Raw genomic sequence first — 12438 nt, 5'->3', positions numbered from 1 at the left:
TCACAAGGTCCGTGGCTCTGGGAATAGAATTTATCTTTCACATGGTCCGTGGCTGTGGGGTAGACTTTATCTTTCACACGGTCCGTGGCTGTGGGGTAGACTTTATCTTTCACAAGGTCCCAGGCTGTGGGAGTAGACTTTATCGTTCATACGGTCCATGTCTGTGGGAATACACTGTATGTTTCACAAGGTCCGTGGCTCTGGGAAGAGACTTTATCTTTCACATGGTCCGTGGCTGTGGGGTAGACTTTATCTTTCACATGGTCCGTGGCTGTGGAATAGACTTTATCTTTCACATGGTCCGTGGCTGTGGGGTAGACTTTATCTTTCACATGGTCCGTGGCTGTGGGATAACCTCTATCTTTCACACAGTCCGTGGCTGTTGGAATAGACTCTATCTTTCATACGGTCCATGGCTGTGGGATAGACTTTATCTTTCACACGGTCCTTGGCTGTGGGAATAGACTTTATGTTTCACACGGTCCGTGGCTCTGGGAATAGACTTTATCTTTCACACGGCCCGTGCCTGTGGGGTAGAATTTACTTTCACAAGGTCCGTGCCTGAGGGATAGACTCTATCTTGCACATGGTCTGTCGCTGTGGGAATAGACTCTATCTTTCACACGGTCCATCGCTGTGGGTTAGACTTTATCTTTTTCTTGGTCCGTGGTTGTCGGATATAGTTTATCTTTCACACGGTCCGTGGCTGTGGGAATAGACTCTATCTTTCATACGCTCCGTGCTTGTGGGATAGACTTTATCTTTCACACGGTCTGTGCCTGTGGGATAGACTTTTCTTTCTCACGGTCCGTGGCTGTGGGGAAGACTTTATCTTTCACACGGTCCGTGCCTGTGGGATAGACTTTTTCACACGGTCCTTGGCTGTGGGGTAGACTTTATCTTTCACATGGTCCGGGGCTGTGGGAGTAGTCTTTATGTTTCGCACAGGTCCATGGCTGTGGGAATAGACTTTATGTTTCACAAGGTCCGTGGCACTGGGAATAGAATTTATCTTTCACATGGTCCGTGGCTGTGTGATAGACTGAATCTTTCACACGGTCCGTGCCTCTAGGACAGACTTTATCTTTCACACGGTCCGTGCCTGTGGGATCGACTTTTTCACACGGCCCGTGCCTGTGGGATAGACTTTATCTTTAACATGGTCCATGCCTGTGGAATAGACTTTATCTTTCACACAGTCTGTGGCTGTGGGATAGACTTTTTCACACGGTCCGTGCCTGTGGGATAGACTTTATCTTTCACACGGTCCGTTCCTGTGAGATAGACTTTATCTTTCACACGGTCCGTGACTGTGGGATAGACTTTATCTTTCACATGGTCCGGGGCTGTGGGATAGACTTTATCTTTCACACGGTCCGTGGCTGTGGGAATAGACTCTATCTTTCACACGCTCCGTGCTTGTGGGATAGACTGTATGTTTCACACGGTCCTTGCCTGTGGGATAGAATTTATCTTTCACACGTTCCGTGTCTGTGTGGTAGACTTTATCTTTCACACAGTCCTAGGCTGTGGGAGTAGACTTTATCGTTCATACAGTCCATGTCTGTGGGAATAGACTTTATGTTTCACAAGGTCCGTGGCTCTGGGAAGAGACTTTATCTTTCACATGGTCCGTGGCTGTGGGGTAGACTTTATCTTTCACATGGTCCGTGGCTGTGGGATAGACTTTATCTTTCACATGGTCCGTGGCTGTGGGGTAGACTTTAACTTTCACATGGCCCGTGGCTGTGGGATAGCCTCTATCATTCACACAGTCCGTGGCTGTGGGAATAGACTCTATCTTTCACATGGCCCTTGGCTGTGGGATAGCCTCTATCATTCACACAGTCTGTGGCGGTGGGGTAGACTTTATTTTTCACACGGTCCGTGGCTGTGGTAGTAGACTTTATCTTTCACACGGTCCGTGGCTGTGGGAATAGACTTTATGTTTCACACAGTCCGTGGCTCTGCGAATAGACTTTATCTTTCACACGGTCCGTGCCTGTGGGGTAGACTTTATCTTTCACATGGTCCGTGCCTGTGGGATAGACTCTATCTTGCACATGGTCTATCGCTGTGGGAATAGACTCTATCTTACACACGGTCCGTGCCTGTGGGATAAACTTTATCTTTCACACGGTCCGTGGCTGTGGGATAGACTTTATCTTTCACACGGTCCGTGGCTCTGGAAATAGAGTTTATCTTTCTCACAGTCCGTGCCTGTGGGATAGACTTTATCATTCACACGGTCCGTGCCTGTAGGAGAGACTCTATCTTTCACACGGTCCGTGGCTGTGGGGTAGACTTTATCTTTCACATGGTCCGTGGTAGTGGGGTAGACTTTATCATTCACATGGTCCGTGCCTGTGGGATAGACTCTATCTTTCACATGGTCCGTGCCTGTGGGATAGACTCTGTCTTTCAAATGGTCCGTTGCTGTGGGAATTAGAATCTATCTTTCACATGGTCCATGGCTGTGGGGTGGACTTTATCTTTCACATGGTCCGTGGATGTGGGGTAGACTTTATCTTTCACACGGTATGTGGCTGTGAGTTAGATTTTATCTTTCACACGGTCTGTGGCTGTGAGGTAGATTTTATCTTTCACACGGTCCATGGCTGTGGGATAGTCTTTATCATTCACACGGTCCGTGGCTGGGGGGTAGACTTTATCTTTCAAATGGCCCGTGACAGTGGGGTAGACTTTATCTGTCACACGGCCCATGCCTGTGGGATAGACTTTATCTTTCACACGGCCCGTGGCTGTGGGGTAGACTTTATCTTTCATATGGCCCGTTCCTGTGTGATAGACTTTATCTTTCACACGGTCCGTGCCTATGGGATAGACTTTGTCTTTCACACGGCCCGTGGCTGTGGGGTAGACTTTATCTTTCACACGGCGAGTGGCTGTGGATTAGACTTTATCTTTCACACATTCCGTGCCTGTGGGGTAGACTTTATCTTTCACACGGTCCGTGCCTGTGGGATAGACTTTATCTTTCACATGGTCCGGGCCTGTGGAATAGACTCTATCATTCACCCGGTCCGTGGCTGTGGGATAGACTCTATCTTTCACATGGTCCGTGGCTGTGGGATTACACTCTATCTTTCACACGGTCCATGGCTGTCGGGTAGACTTTATCTTTCACATGGTCCGTGGCTGTGGGGTAGACTTTATCTTTCACACGGTATATGGCTGTGGGATAGATTTTATCTTTCACATGGTCCGTGGCAGTGGGGTAGACTTTATCTTTCACACGGTCCGTGGCTGTGGGAACAGACTCTATCTTTCACACTGTTCGTGCCTGTGGGAAAGACTTTATCTTTCACACGGTCCGTGGCTGTGCGGTAGACTTTATCTTTCACACGGTCCTTGGCTGTGGGGTAGACTTTATTTTTCACATGGTCCGTGGCTGTGGTAGGAGACTTTATCTTTCACAGGTCCCGTGGCTGTGGGAATAGACTTTATGTTTCACACGGTCCGTGGCTCTGGGAATAGACTTTATCTTTCACACGGTCCGTGCCTGTGGGGTAGACTTTATTTTTCACACGGTCCGTGGTTGTGGGATAGAGTTTATCCCTCACACGGTCCGTGCCTGTGGGATAGACTTTATCTTTCACATGGTCCGTGGCTGTGGGTTTGACTTTTTCACACGGTCTGTGGCTGTGGGTTAGACTTTATCTTTCACATGGTCCGTGGCTGTGGGAGTAGTCTTTATCTTTCACACGGTCCGTGGCTCTGGGAATAGACTTTATGTTTCACAAGGTCCGTGGCTCTGGGAATAGAATTTATCTTTCACATGGTCCATGGCTCTGGGGTAGAATTTATCTTTCATACGATCCGTGCCTGTGGGATAGACTTTATATTTCACACGGTCCGTGCCTGTCGGATAGACTTTTTCACAAAGTCCGTGGCTGTGGGATAGACTTTATCTTTCACACGGTCCGTGCATGTGGGATAGACTTTATCTTTCACCCGGTCCGTGGTTGTGGGATAGAGTTTATCTTTCACACGGTCCGTGCCTGTGGGATAGACTTTATCTTTCACATGGTCCGTGGCTGTGGGGTAGATTTTATCTTTCACATGGTCTGTGGCTGTGGGATAGACTTTATCTTTCACATGGTCCGTGTCTGTGGGGTAGACTTTATCTTTCCCAACACCCGTGGCTGTGGGGTAGGCTTTATCTTTCACACGGTCCGTGGCTGTGGTGGAGACTTTAGCTTTCACACGGTCCGTGGCTGTGGGATAGACTTTATCTTTCACACGGTCCGTGGCTGTGGGATAGACTTTATCTTTCACACGATCCGTGCCTGTGGAATAGACTTTTTCACACGGTCCTTGGCTGTGGGGTAGACTTTATCTTTCACATGGTCCGTGGCTGTGGGAGTAGTCTTTATGTTTCGCACAGGTCCGTGGCTGTGGGAATAGACTTTATGTTTCACAAGGTCCGTGGCTCTGGGAATAGAATTTATCTTTCACATGGTCCGTGGCTGTGGGGTAGACTTTATCTTTCACACGGTCCGTGGCTGTGGGGTAGACTTTATCTTTCACATGGTCCGTGGCTGTGGGATAGAGTTTATCTTTCACACGGTCCGTGCCTGTGGGATAGACTTTATCTTTCACATGGTCCGTGGCTGTGGGGTAGATTTTATCTTTCACATGGTCTGTGGCTGTGGGATAGACTTTATCTTTCACATGGTCCGTGTCTGTGGGGTAGACTTTATCTTTCCCAACACCCGTGGCTGTGGGGTAGGCTTTATCTTTCACACGGTCCGTGGCTGTGGTGGAGACTTTAGCTTTCACACGGTCCGTGGCTGTGGGATAGACTTTATCTTTCACACGGTCCGTGGCTGTGGGATAGACTTTATCTTTCACACGATCCGTGCCTGTGGAATAGACTTTTTCACACGGTCCTTGGCTGTGGGGTAGACTTTATCTTTCACATGGTCCGTGGCTGTGGGAGTAGTCTTTATGTTTCGCACAGGTCCGTGGCTGTGGGAATAGACTTTATGTTTCACAAGGTCCGTGGCTCTGGGAATAGAATTTATTTTTCACATGGTCCGTGGCTGTGGGGTAGACTTTATCATTCACACGGTCCCTGGCTGTGGGATAGACTTTATCTTTCACACGGTCCGTGTCTGTGGGATAGACTTTATATTTCACAGGGTCCCAGGCTGTGGAAGTAGACTTTATCGTTCATACGGTCCATGACTGAGGGAATACACTTTATGTTTCACAAGGTCCGTGGCTCTGGGAAGAGACTTTATCTTTCACATGGTCCGTGGCTGTGGGGTAGACTTTATCTTTCACATGGTCCGTGGCTGTGGGATAGACTTTATCTTTCACATGGTCCGTGGCTGTGGGATAACCTCTATCTTTCACACAGTCCGTGGCTGTTGGAATAGACTCTATCTTTCATACGGTCCATGGCTGTGAGATAGACTTTATCTTTCACACGGTCCTTGGCTGTGGGTTGACTTTATTTTTCACATGGTCCGTGGCTGTGGTAGTAGACTTTATCTTTCACACGGTCCGTGGCTGTGGGAATAGACTTTATGTTTCACACGGTCCGTGGCTCTGGGAATAGACTTTATCTTTCACACGGTCCGTGCCTGTGGGGTAGAATTTACTTTCACACGGTCCGTGCCTGAGGGATAGACTCTATCTTGCACATGGTCTGTCGCTGTGGGAATAGACTCTATCTTTCACACGGTCCATCGCTGTGGGTTAGACTTTATCTTTCTCTCGGTCCGTGGTTGTCGGATAGACTTTATCTTTCACACGCTCCGTGCTTGTGGGATAGACTTTATCTTTCACACGGTCTGTGCCTGTGGGATAGACTTTTCTTTCTCACGGTCCGTGGCTGTGGGGTAGACTTTATCTTTCACACGGTCCGTGCCTGTGGGATAGACTTTTTCACACGGTCCTTGGCTGTGGGGTAGACTTTATCTTTCACATGGTCCGGGGCTGTGGGAGTATTCTTTATGTTTCGCACAGGTCCGTGGCTGTGGGAATAGACTTTATGTTTCACAAGGTCCGTGGCACTGGGAATAGAATTTATCTTTCACATGGTCCGTGGCTGTGTGATAGACTGAATCTTTCACACGGTCCGTGGCTGTGGGATAGACTTTATCTTTCACACAGTCCGTGCCTCTAGGACAGACTTTATCTTTCACACGGTCCGTGCCTGTGGGATCGACTTTTTCACACGGCCCGTGCCTGTGGGATAGACTTTATCTTTCACATGGTCCATGCCTGTGGAATAGACTTTATCTTTCACACGGTCTGTGGCTGTGGGATAGACTTTTTCACACGGTCCGTGCCTGTGGGATAGACTTTATCTTTCACACGGTCCGTTCCTGTGGGATAGACTTTACCTTTCACACGGTCCGTGACTGTAGGATAGACTTTATCTTTCACATGGTCCGGGGCTGTGGGATAGACTTTATCTTTCACACGGTCCGTGGCTGTGGGAATAGACTCTATCTTTCACACGCTCCGTGCTTGTGGGATAGACTGTATGTTTCACACGGTCCGTGCCTGTGGGATAGACTTTATCTTTCTCACGGTCCGTGGCTGTGGGGTAGACTTTATCTTTCACACGGTCCGTGCCTGTGGGATAGACTTTATCTTTCACACGTTCCGTGTCTGTGGGGTAGACTTTATCTTTCACACAGTCCTAGGCTGTGGGAGTAGACTTTATCGTTCATACAGTCCATGTCTGTGGGAATAGACTTTATGTTTCACAAGGTCCGTGGCTCTGGGAAGAGACTTTATCTTTCACATGGTCCGTGGCTGTGGGGTAGACTTTATCTTTCACATGGTCCGTGGCTGTGGGATAGACTTTATCTTTCACATGGTCCGTGGCTGTGGGGTAGACTTTAACTTTCACATGGCCCGTGGCTGTGGGATAGCCTCTATCATTCACACAGTCCGTGGCTGTGGGAATAGACTCTATCTTTCACATGGCCCTTGGCTGTGGGATAGCCTCTATCATTCACACAGTCTCTGGCTGTGGGGTAGACTTTATTTTTCACACGGTCCGTGGCTGTGGTAGTAGACTTTATCTTTCACACGGTCCGTGGCTGTGGGAATAGACTTTATGTTTCACACAGTCCGTGGCTCTGCGAATAGGCTCTATCTTTCACACGGCCCGTGCCTGTGGGGTAGACTTTATCTTTCACATGGTCCGTGCCTGTGGGATAGACTCTATCTTGCACATGGTCTGTCGCTGTGGGAATAGACTCTATCTTTCACACGGTCCGTGCCTGTGGGATAAACTTTATCTTTCACACGGTCCGTGGCTGTGGGATAGACTTTATCTTTCACACGGTCCGTGGCTCTGGGAATAGAGTTTATCTTTCTCACAGTCCGTGCCTGTGGGATAGACTTTATCATTCACATGGTCCGTGCCTGTAGGATAGACTCTATCTTTCACACGGTCCGTGGCTGTGGGGTAGACTTTATCTTTCACATGGTCCGTGGTAGTGGGGTAGACTTTATCATTCACATGGTCCGTGCCTGTGGGATAGACTCTATCTTTCACATGGTTCGTGCCCTTGGGATAGACTCTGTCTTTCAAATGGTCCGTTGCTGTGGGATTAGAATCTATCTTTCACACGGTCCATGGCTGTGGGGTGGACTTTTTCTTTCACATGGTCCGTGGATGTGGGGTAGACTTTATCTTTCACACGGTATGTGGCTGTGGGGTAGATTTTATCTTTCACGCGGTCCGTGGCTGTGGGGTAGATTTTATCTTTCACACGGTCCATGGCTGTGGGATAGACTTTATCTTTCACACGGTCCGTGGCTGGGGGGTAACTTTATCTTTCAAATGGCCCGTGACAGTGGGCTAGACTTTATCTTTCACACGGCCCATGCCTGTGGGATAGACTTTATCTTTCACACGGCCCGTGGCTGTGGGGTAGACTTTATCTTTCATATGGCCCGTTCCTGTGGGATAGACTTTATCTTTCACATGGTCCGTGCCTATGAGATAGACTTTGTCGTTCACACGGCCCGTGGCTGTGGGGTAGACTTTATCTTTCACACGGCCAGTGGCTGTGGATTAGACTTTATCTTTCACACATTCCGTGCCTGTGGGGTAGACTTTATCTTTCACACGGTCCGTGCCTGTGGGATAGACTTTATCTTTCACATGGTCCGTGCCTGTGGAATAGACTCTATCATTCACCCGGTCCGTGGCTGTGGGATAGACTCTATCTTTCACATGGTCCGTGGCTGTGGATTACACTCTATCTTTCACACGGTCCATGGCTGTCGGGTAGACTTTATCTTTCACATGGTCCGTGGCTGTGGGGTAGACTTTATCTTTCACACGGTATATGGCTGTGGGATAGATTTTATCTTTCACATGGTCCGTGGCAGTGGGGTAGACGTTATCTTTCACACGGTCCGTGGCTGTGGGAACAGACTCTATCTTTCACACTGTCCGTGCCTGTGGGAAAGACTTTATCTTTCACACGGTCCGTGGCTGTGCGGTAGACTTTATCTTTCACACGGTCCTTGGCTGTGGGGTAGACTTTATTTTTCACATGGTCCGTGGCTGTGGTAGTAGACTTTATCTTTCACACGTTCCGTGGCTGTGGGAATAGACTTTATGTTTCACACGGTCCGTGGCTCTGGGAATAGACTTTATCTTTCACACGGTCCGTGCATGTGGGGTAGGCTTTATCTTTCACACGGTCCGTGGTTGTGGAATAGAGTTTATCTTTCACACGGTCCGTGCCTGTGGGATAGACTTTATCTTTCACATGGTCCGTGGCTGTGGGGTAGACTTTTTCACACGGTCTGTGGCTGTGGGTTAGACTTTATCTTTCACACGGTCCGTGGCTCTGGGAATAGACTTTATGTTTCACAAGGTCCGTGGCTCTGGGAATAGAATTTATCTTTCACATGGTCCGTGGCTCTGGGGTAGAATTTATCTTTCATACGGTCCGTGCCTGTGGGATAGACTTTATATTTCACACGGTCCGTGCCTGTCGGATAGACTTTTTCACAAAGTCCGAGGCTGTGGGATAGACTTTATCTTTCACACGGTCCGTGGCTGTGGGATAGACTTTATCTTTCACCCGGTCCGTGGTTGTGGGATAGAGTTTATCTTTCACACGGTCCGTGCCTGTGGGATAGACTTTATCTTTCACATGGTCCGTGGCTGTGGGGTAGATTTTATCTTTCACATGGTCTGTGGCTGTGGGATAGACTTTATCTTTCACATGGTCCGTGTCTGTGGGGTAGACTTTATCTTTCCCAACACCTGTGGCTGTGGGGTAAGCTTTATCTTTCACACGGTCCGTGGCTGTGGAGTAGACTTCATCTTTCACACGGTCCGTGGCTGTGGGTAGACTTTATCTTTCACACGGTCCGTGGCTGTGGTGGAGACTTTAGCTTTCACACGGTCCGTGGCTGTGGGATAGACTTTATCTTTCACACGGTCCGTGGCTGTGGGATAGACTTTAACTTTCACACGATCCGTGCCTGTGGAATAGACTTTTTCACACGGTCCTTGGCTGTGGGGTAGACTTTATCTTTCACATGGTCCGTGGCTGTGGGAGTAGTCTTTATGTTTCGCACAGGTCCGTGGCTGTGGGAATAGACTTTATGTTTCACAAGGTCCGTGGCTCTGGGAATAGAATTTATCTTTCACATGGTCCGTGGCTGTGGGGTAGACTTTATCTTTCACATGGTCCGTGGCTGTGGGATAGACTTTATCTTTCACACGGTCCGTGTCTGTGGGATAGACTTTATCTTTCACGCGGCCCGTGGCTGTGTGGTAGACTTTATCTTTCATATGGCCCGTTCCTGTGGGATAGACTTTATCTTTCACACGGTCCCTGCCTATGGGATAGACTTTGTCTTTCACACGGCCCTTGGCTGCGGGGTAGACTTTATGTTTCACACGGTATGTGGCTCTGGGAATAGACTTTATCTTTCACACGTCCCAGGCTGTGGGAGTAGACTTTATCGTTCATACAGTCCATGTCTGTGGGAATAGATTTATGTTTCACAAGGTCCGTGGCTCTGGAAAGAGACTTTATCTTTCACATGGTCCGAGTCTGTGGGGTAGACTTTATCTTTCACATGGTCCGTGACTGTGGGATAGACTGTATCTTTCACATGGTCCGTGGCTGTGGGGTAGACTTTATCTTTCACATGGTCCGTGGCTGTGGGATAACCTCTATCTTTCACACAGTCCGTGGCTGTTGGAATAGACTCTATCTTTCATACGGTCCATTGCTGTGGGATAGACTTTATCTTTCACACGGTCCCTGGCTGTGGGGTAGACTTTATCTTTCACACGGTCCGTGGTTGTCGGATAGACTTTACCTTTCACACGGTCCGTGCCTGTGGGATAGACTTTTTAACACGGTCTGTGGCTGTGGGTTAGACTTTATCTTTCACATCCGTGGCTGTGGGAGTAGTCTTTATCTTTCACACGGTCCGTGGCTCTGGGAATAGACTTTATGTTTCACAAGGTCCGTGGCTCTGGGAATAGAATTTATCTTTCACATGGTCCGTGGCTCTGGGGTAGAATTTATCTTTCATATGGTCCGTGCCTGTGGGATAGACTTTTTCACAAGGTCCGTGGCTGTGGGATAGACTTTATCTTTCACACGGTCCGTGCATGTGGGATAGACTTTATCTTTCACACGGTCCGTGGTTGTGGGATAGACTTTATCTTTCACACGATCCGTGCCTGTGGGATAGACTTTATCTTTCACACGGTCCGTGCCTGTGGGGTAGATTTTATCTTTCACATGGTCTGTGGCTGTGGGATAGACATTATCTTTCACATGGTCCGTGGCTGTGGGGTAGACTTTATTTTTCACATGGTCCATGGCTGTGGTAGTAGACTTTATCTTTCACACGGTCCGTGGCTGTGTGAATAGAGTTTATATTTCCCACGGTCCGTGGCTCTGGGAATAGACTTTATCTTTCACACAGTCCGTGGTTGTGGGATAGTCTTTATCTTTCACACGGTCCATGCCTGTGGGATAGACTTTATCTTTCGCATGATCCGTGCCTGTGGGATAAACTTTATCTTTCACCCGGTCCGTCGCTGTGGGAGAGACTTTATCTCTCACACGGTCTGTGCCTCTAGGACAGACTTTATCTTTCACACGGTCCGTGGTTGTGGGATAGACTTTATCTTTCACACGGTCCGTGGCTGTGGAAATAGACTCTATCTTTCACACGGTCCGTGCTTGTGGGATAGACTTTATCTTTCACACGGTCCGTGGCTGTGGAAATAGACTCTATCTTTCACACGGTCCGTGCCTGTGGGATAGACTTTATCTTTCACACGGTCCGTGGCTGTGGTGTAGACTTTATCTTTCACACGGTTCGTGGCTGTGGTGTAGACTTTATCTTTCACACGGTCCGTGGCTGTGGGATAGACTTTTTCACACGGTCCGTGCCTCTAGAACAGACTTTATCTTTCACACGGTCCGTGCCTGTGGGATAGACTTTTTCACAAGGTCCGTGGCTGTGGGATAGACTTTATCTTTCACTCGGTCCGTACCTGTGGGATAGACTCTAACTTGCACATGGTCAGTGGCTGTGGGAATAGACTGTATTTTTCACACGGTCCCTGGCTGTCGGTAGACTTTATCTTTCACACGGTCCGTGGCTGCGGGGTAGACTTTATCTTTCACATGGTCCGTCGCTCTGCGATAGACTGTATCCTTCACACGGTCCATGCCTGTGGGATAGACTTTGTCTTTCACACGGTCCGTGGCAATGGGATAGACTTTATCTTTCACATGGTCCGTGGCTGTGGTATAGACTATCTTTCACACGGTCCGTGCCTGTGAGATAGACTCTATCTTTCACACTGTCCTTGGCTGTGGGATAGACTCTGTCTTGCACATGGTCAGTGGCTGTGGGAATAGACTCTATCTTTCACACGGTCCCTGGCTGTGGGGTAGACTTTATCTTTCACATGGTCCTTGGCTGCTGGGTAGACTTTATCTTTCACACGGTCCGTGGCTGTGGGATAGACTGTATCTTTCACACGGTCTGTGGCTGCTGGGTAGACTTTATCTTTCACACGGTCCGTGGCTGTGGGAATAGACTTTATCTTTCACACGGTCCTTGGCTGTGGAGTAGACTTTATCTTTCACACAGTCCGTGGCTGTGGGATAGACTTTATCTTTCACGCGGTCCATGCCTGTGGGATAGACTTCTTCACACAGTCCGTGGCTCTGGGAATAGAATTTATCTTTCACATTGTCCGTGGCTGTGGGAGTAGTCTTTATCTTTCACACTGTCCATGGCTGTGGGATAGACTCTATCTTGCACATGGTCAGTGGCTGTGGGAATAGACTGTATCTTTCACACGGTCCCTGGCTGTGGGGTAGACTTTATCTTTCACACGGTCTGTGGCTGCGGGGTAGACTTTATCTTTCACACGGTCCG

Source organism: Cervus elaphus, chromosome 1 (assembly GCF_910594005.1).
Source record: "Cervus elaphus chromosome 1, mCerEla1.1, whole genome shotgun sequence".
In the NCBI taxonomy this organism is placed as follows: domain Eukaryota; kingdom Metazoa; phylum Chordata; class Mammalia; order Artiodactyla; family Cervidae; genus Cervus; species Cervus elaphus.
This window is presented reverse-complemented; position numbering follows the sequence as displayed.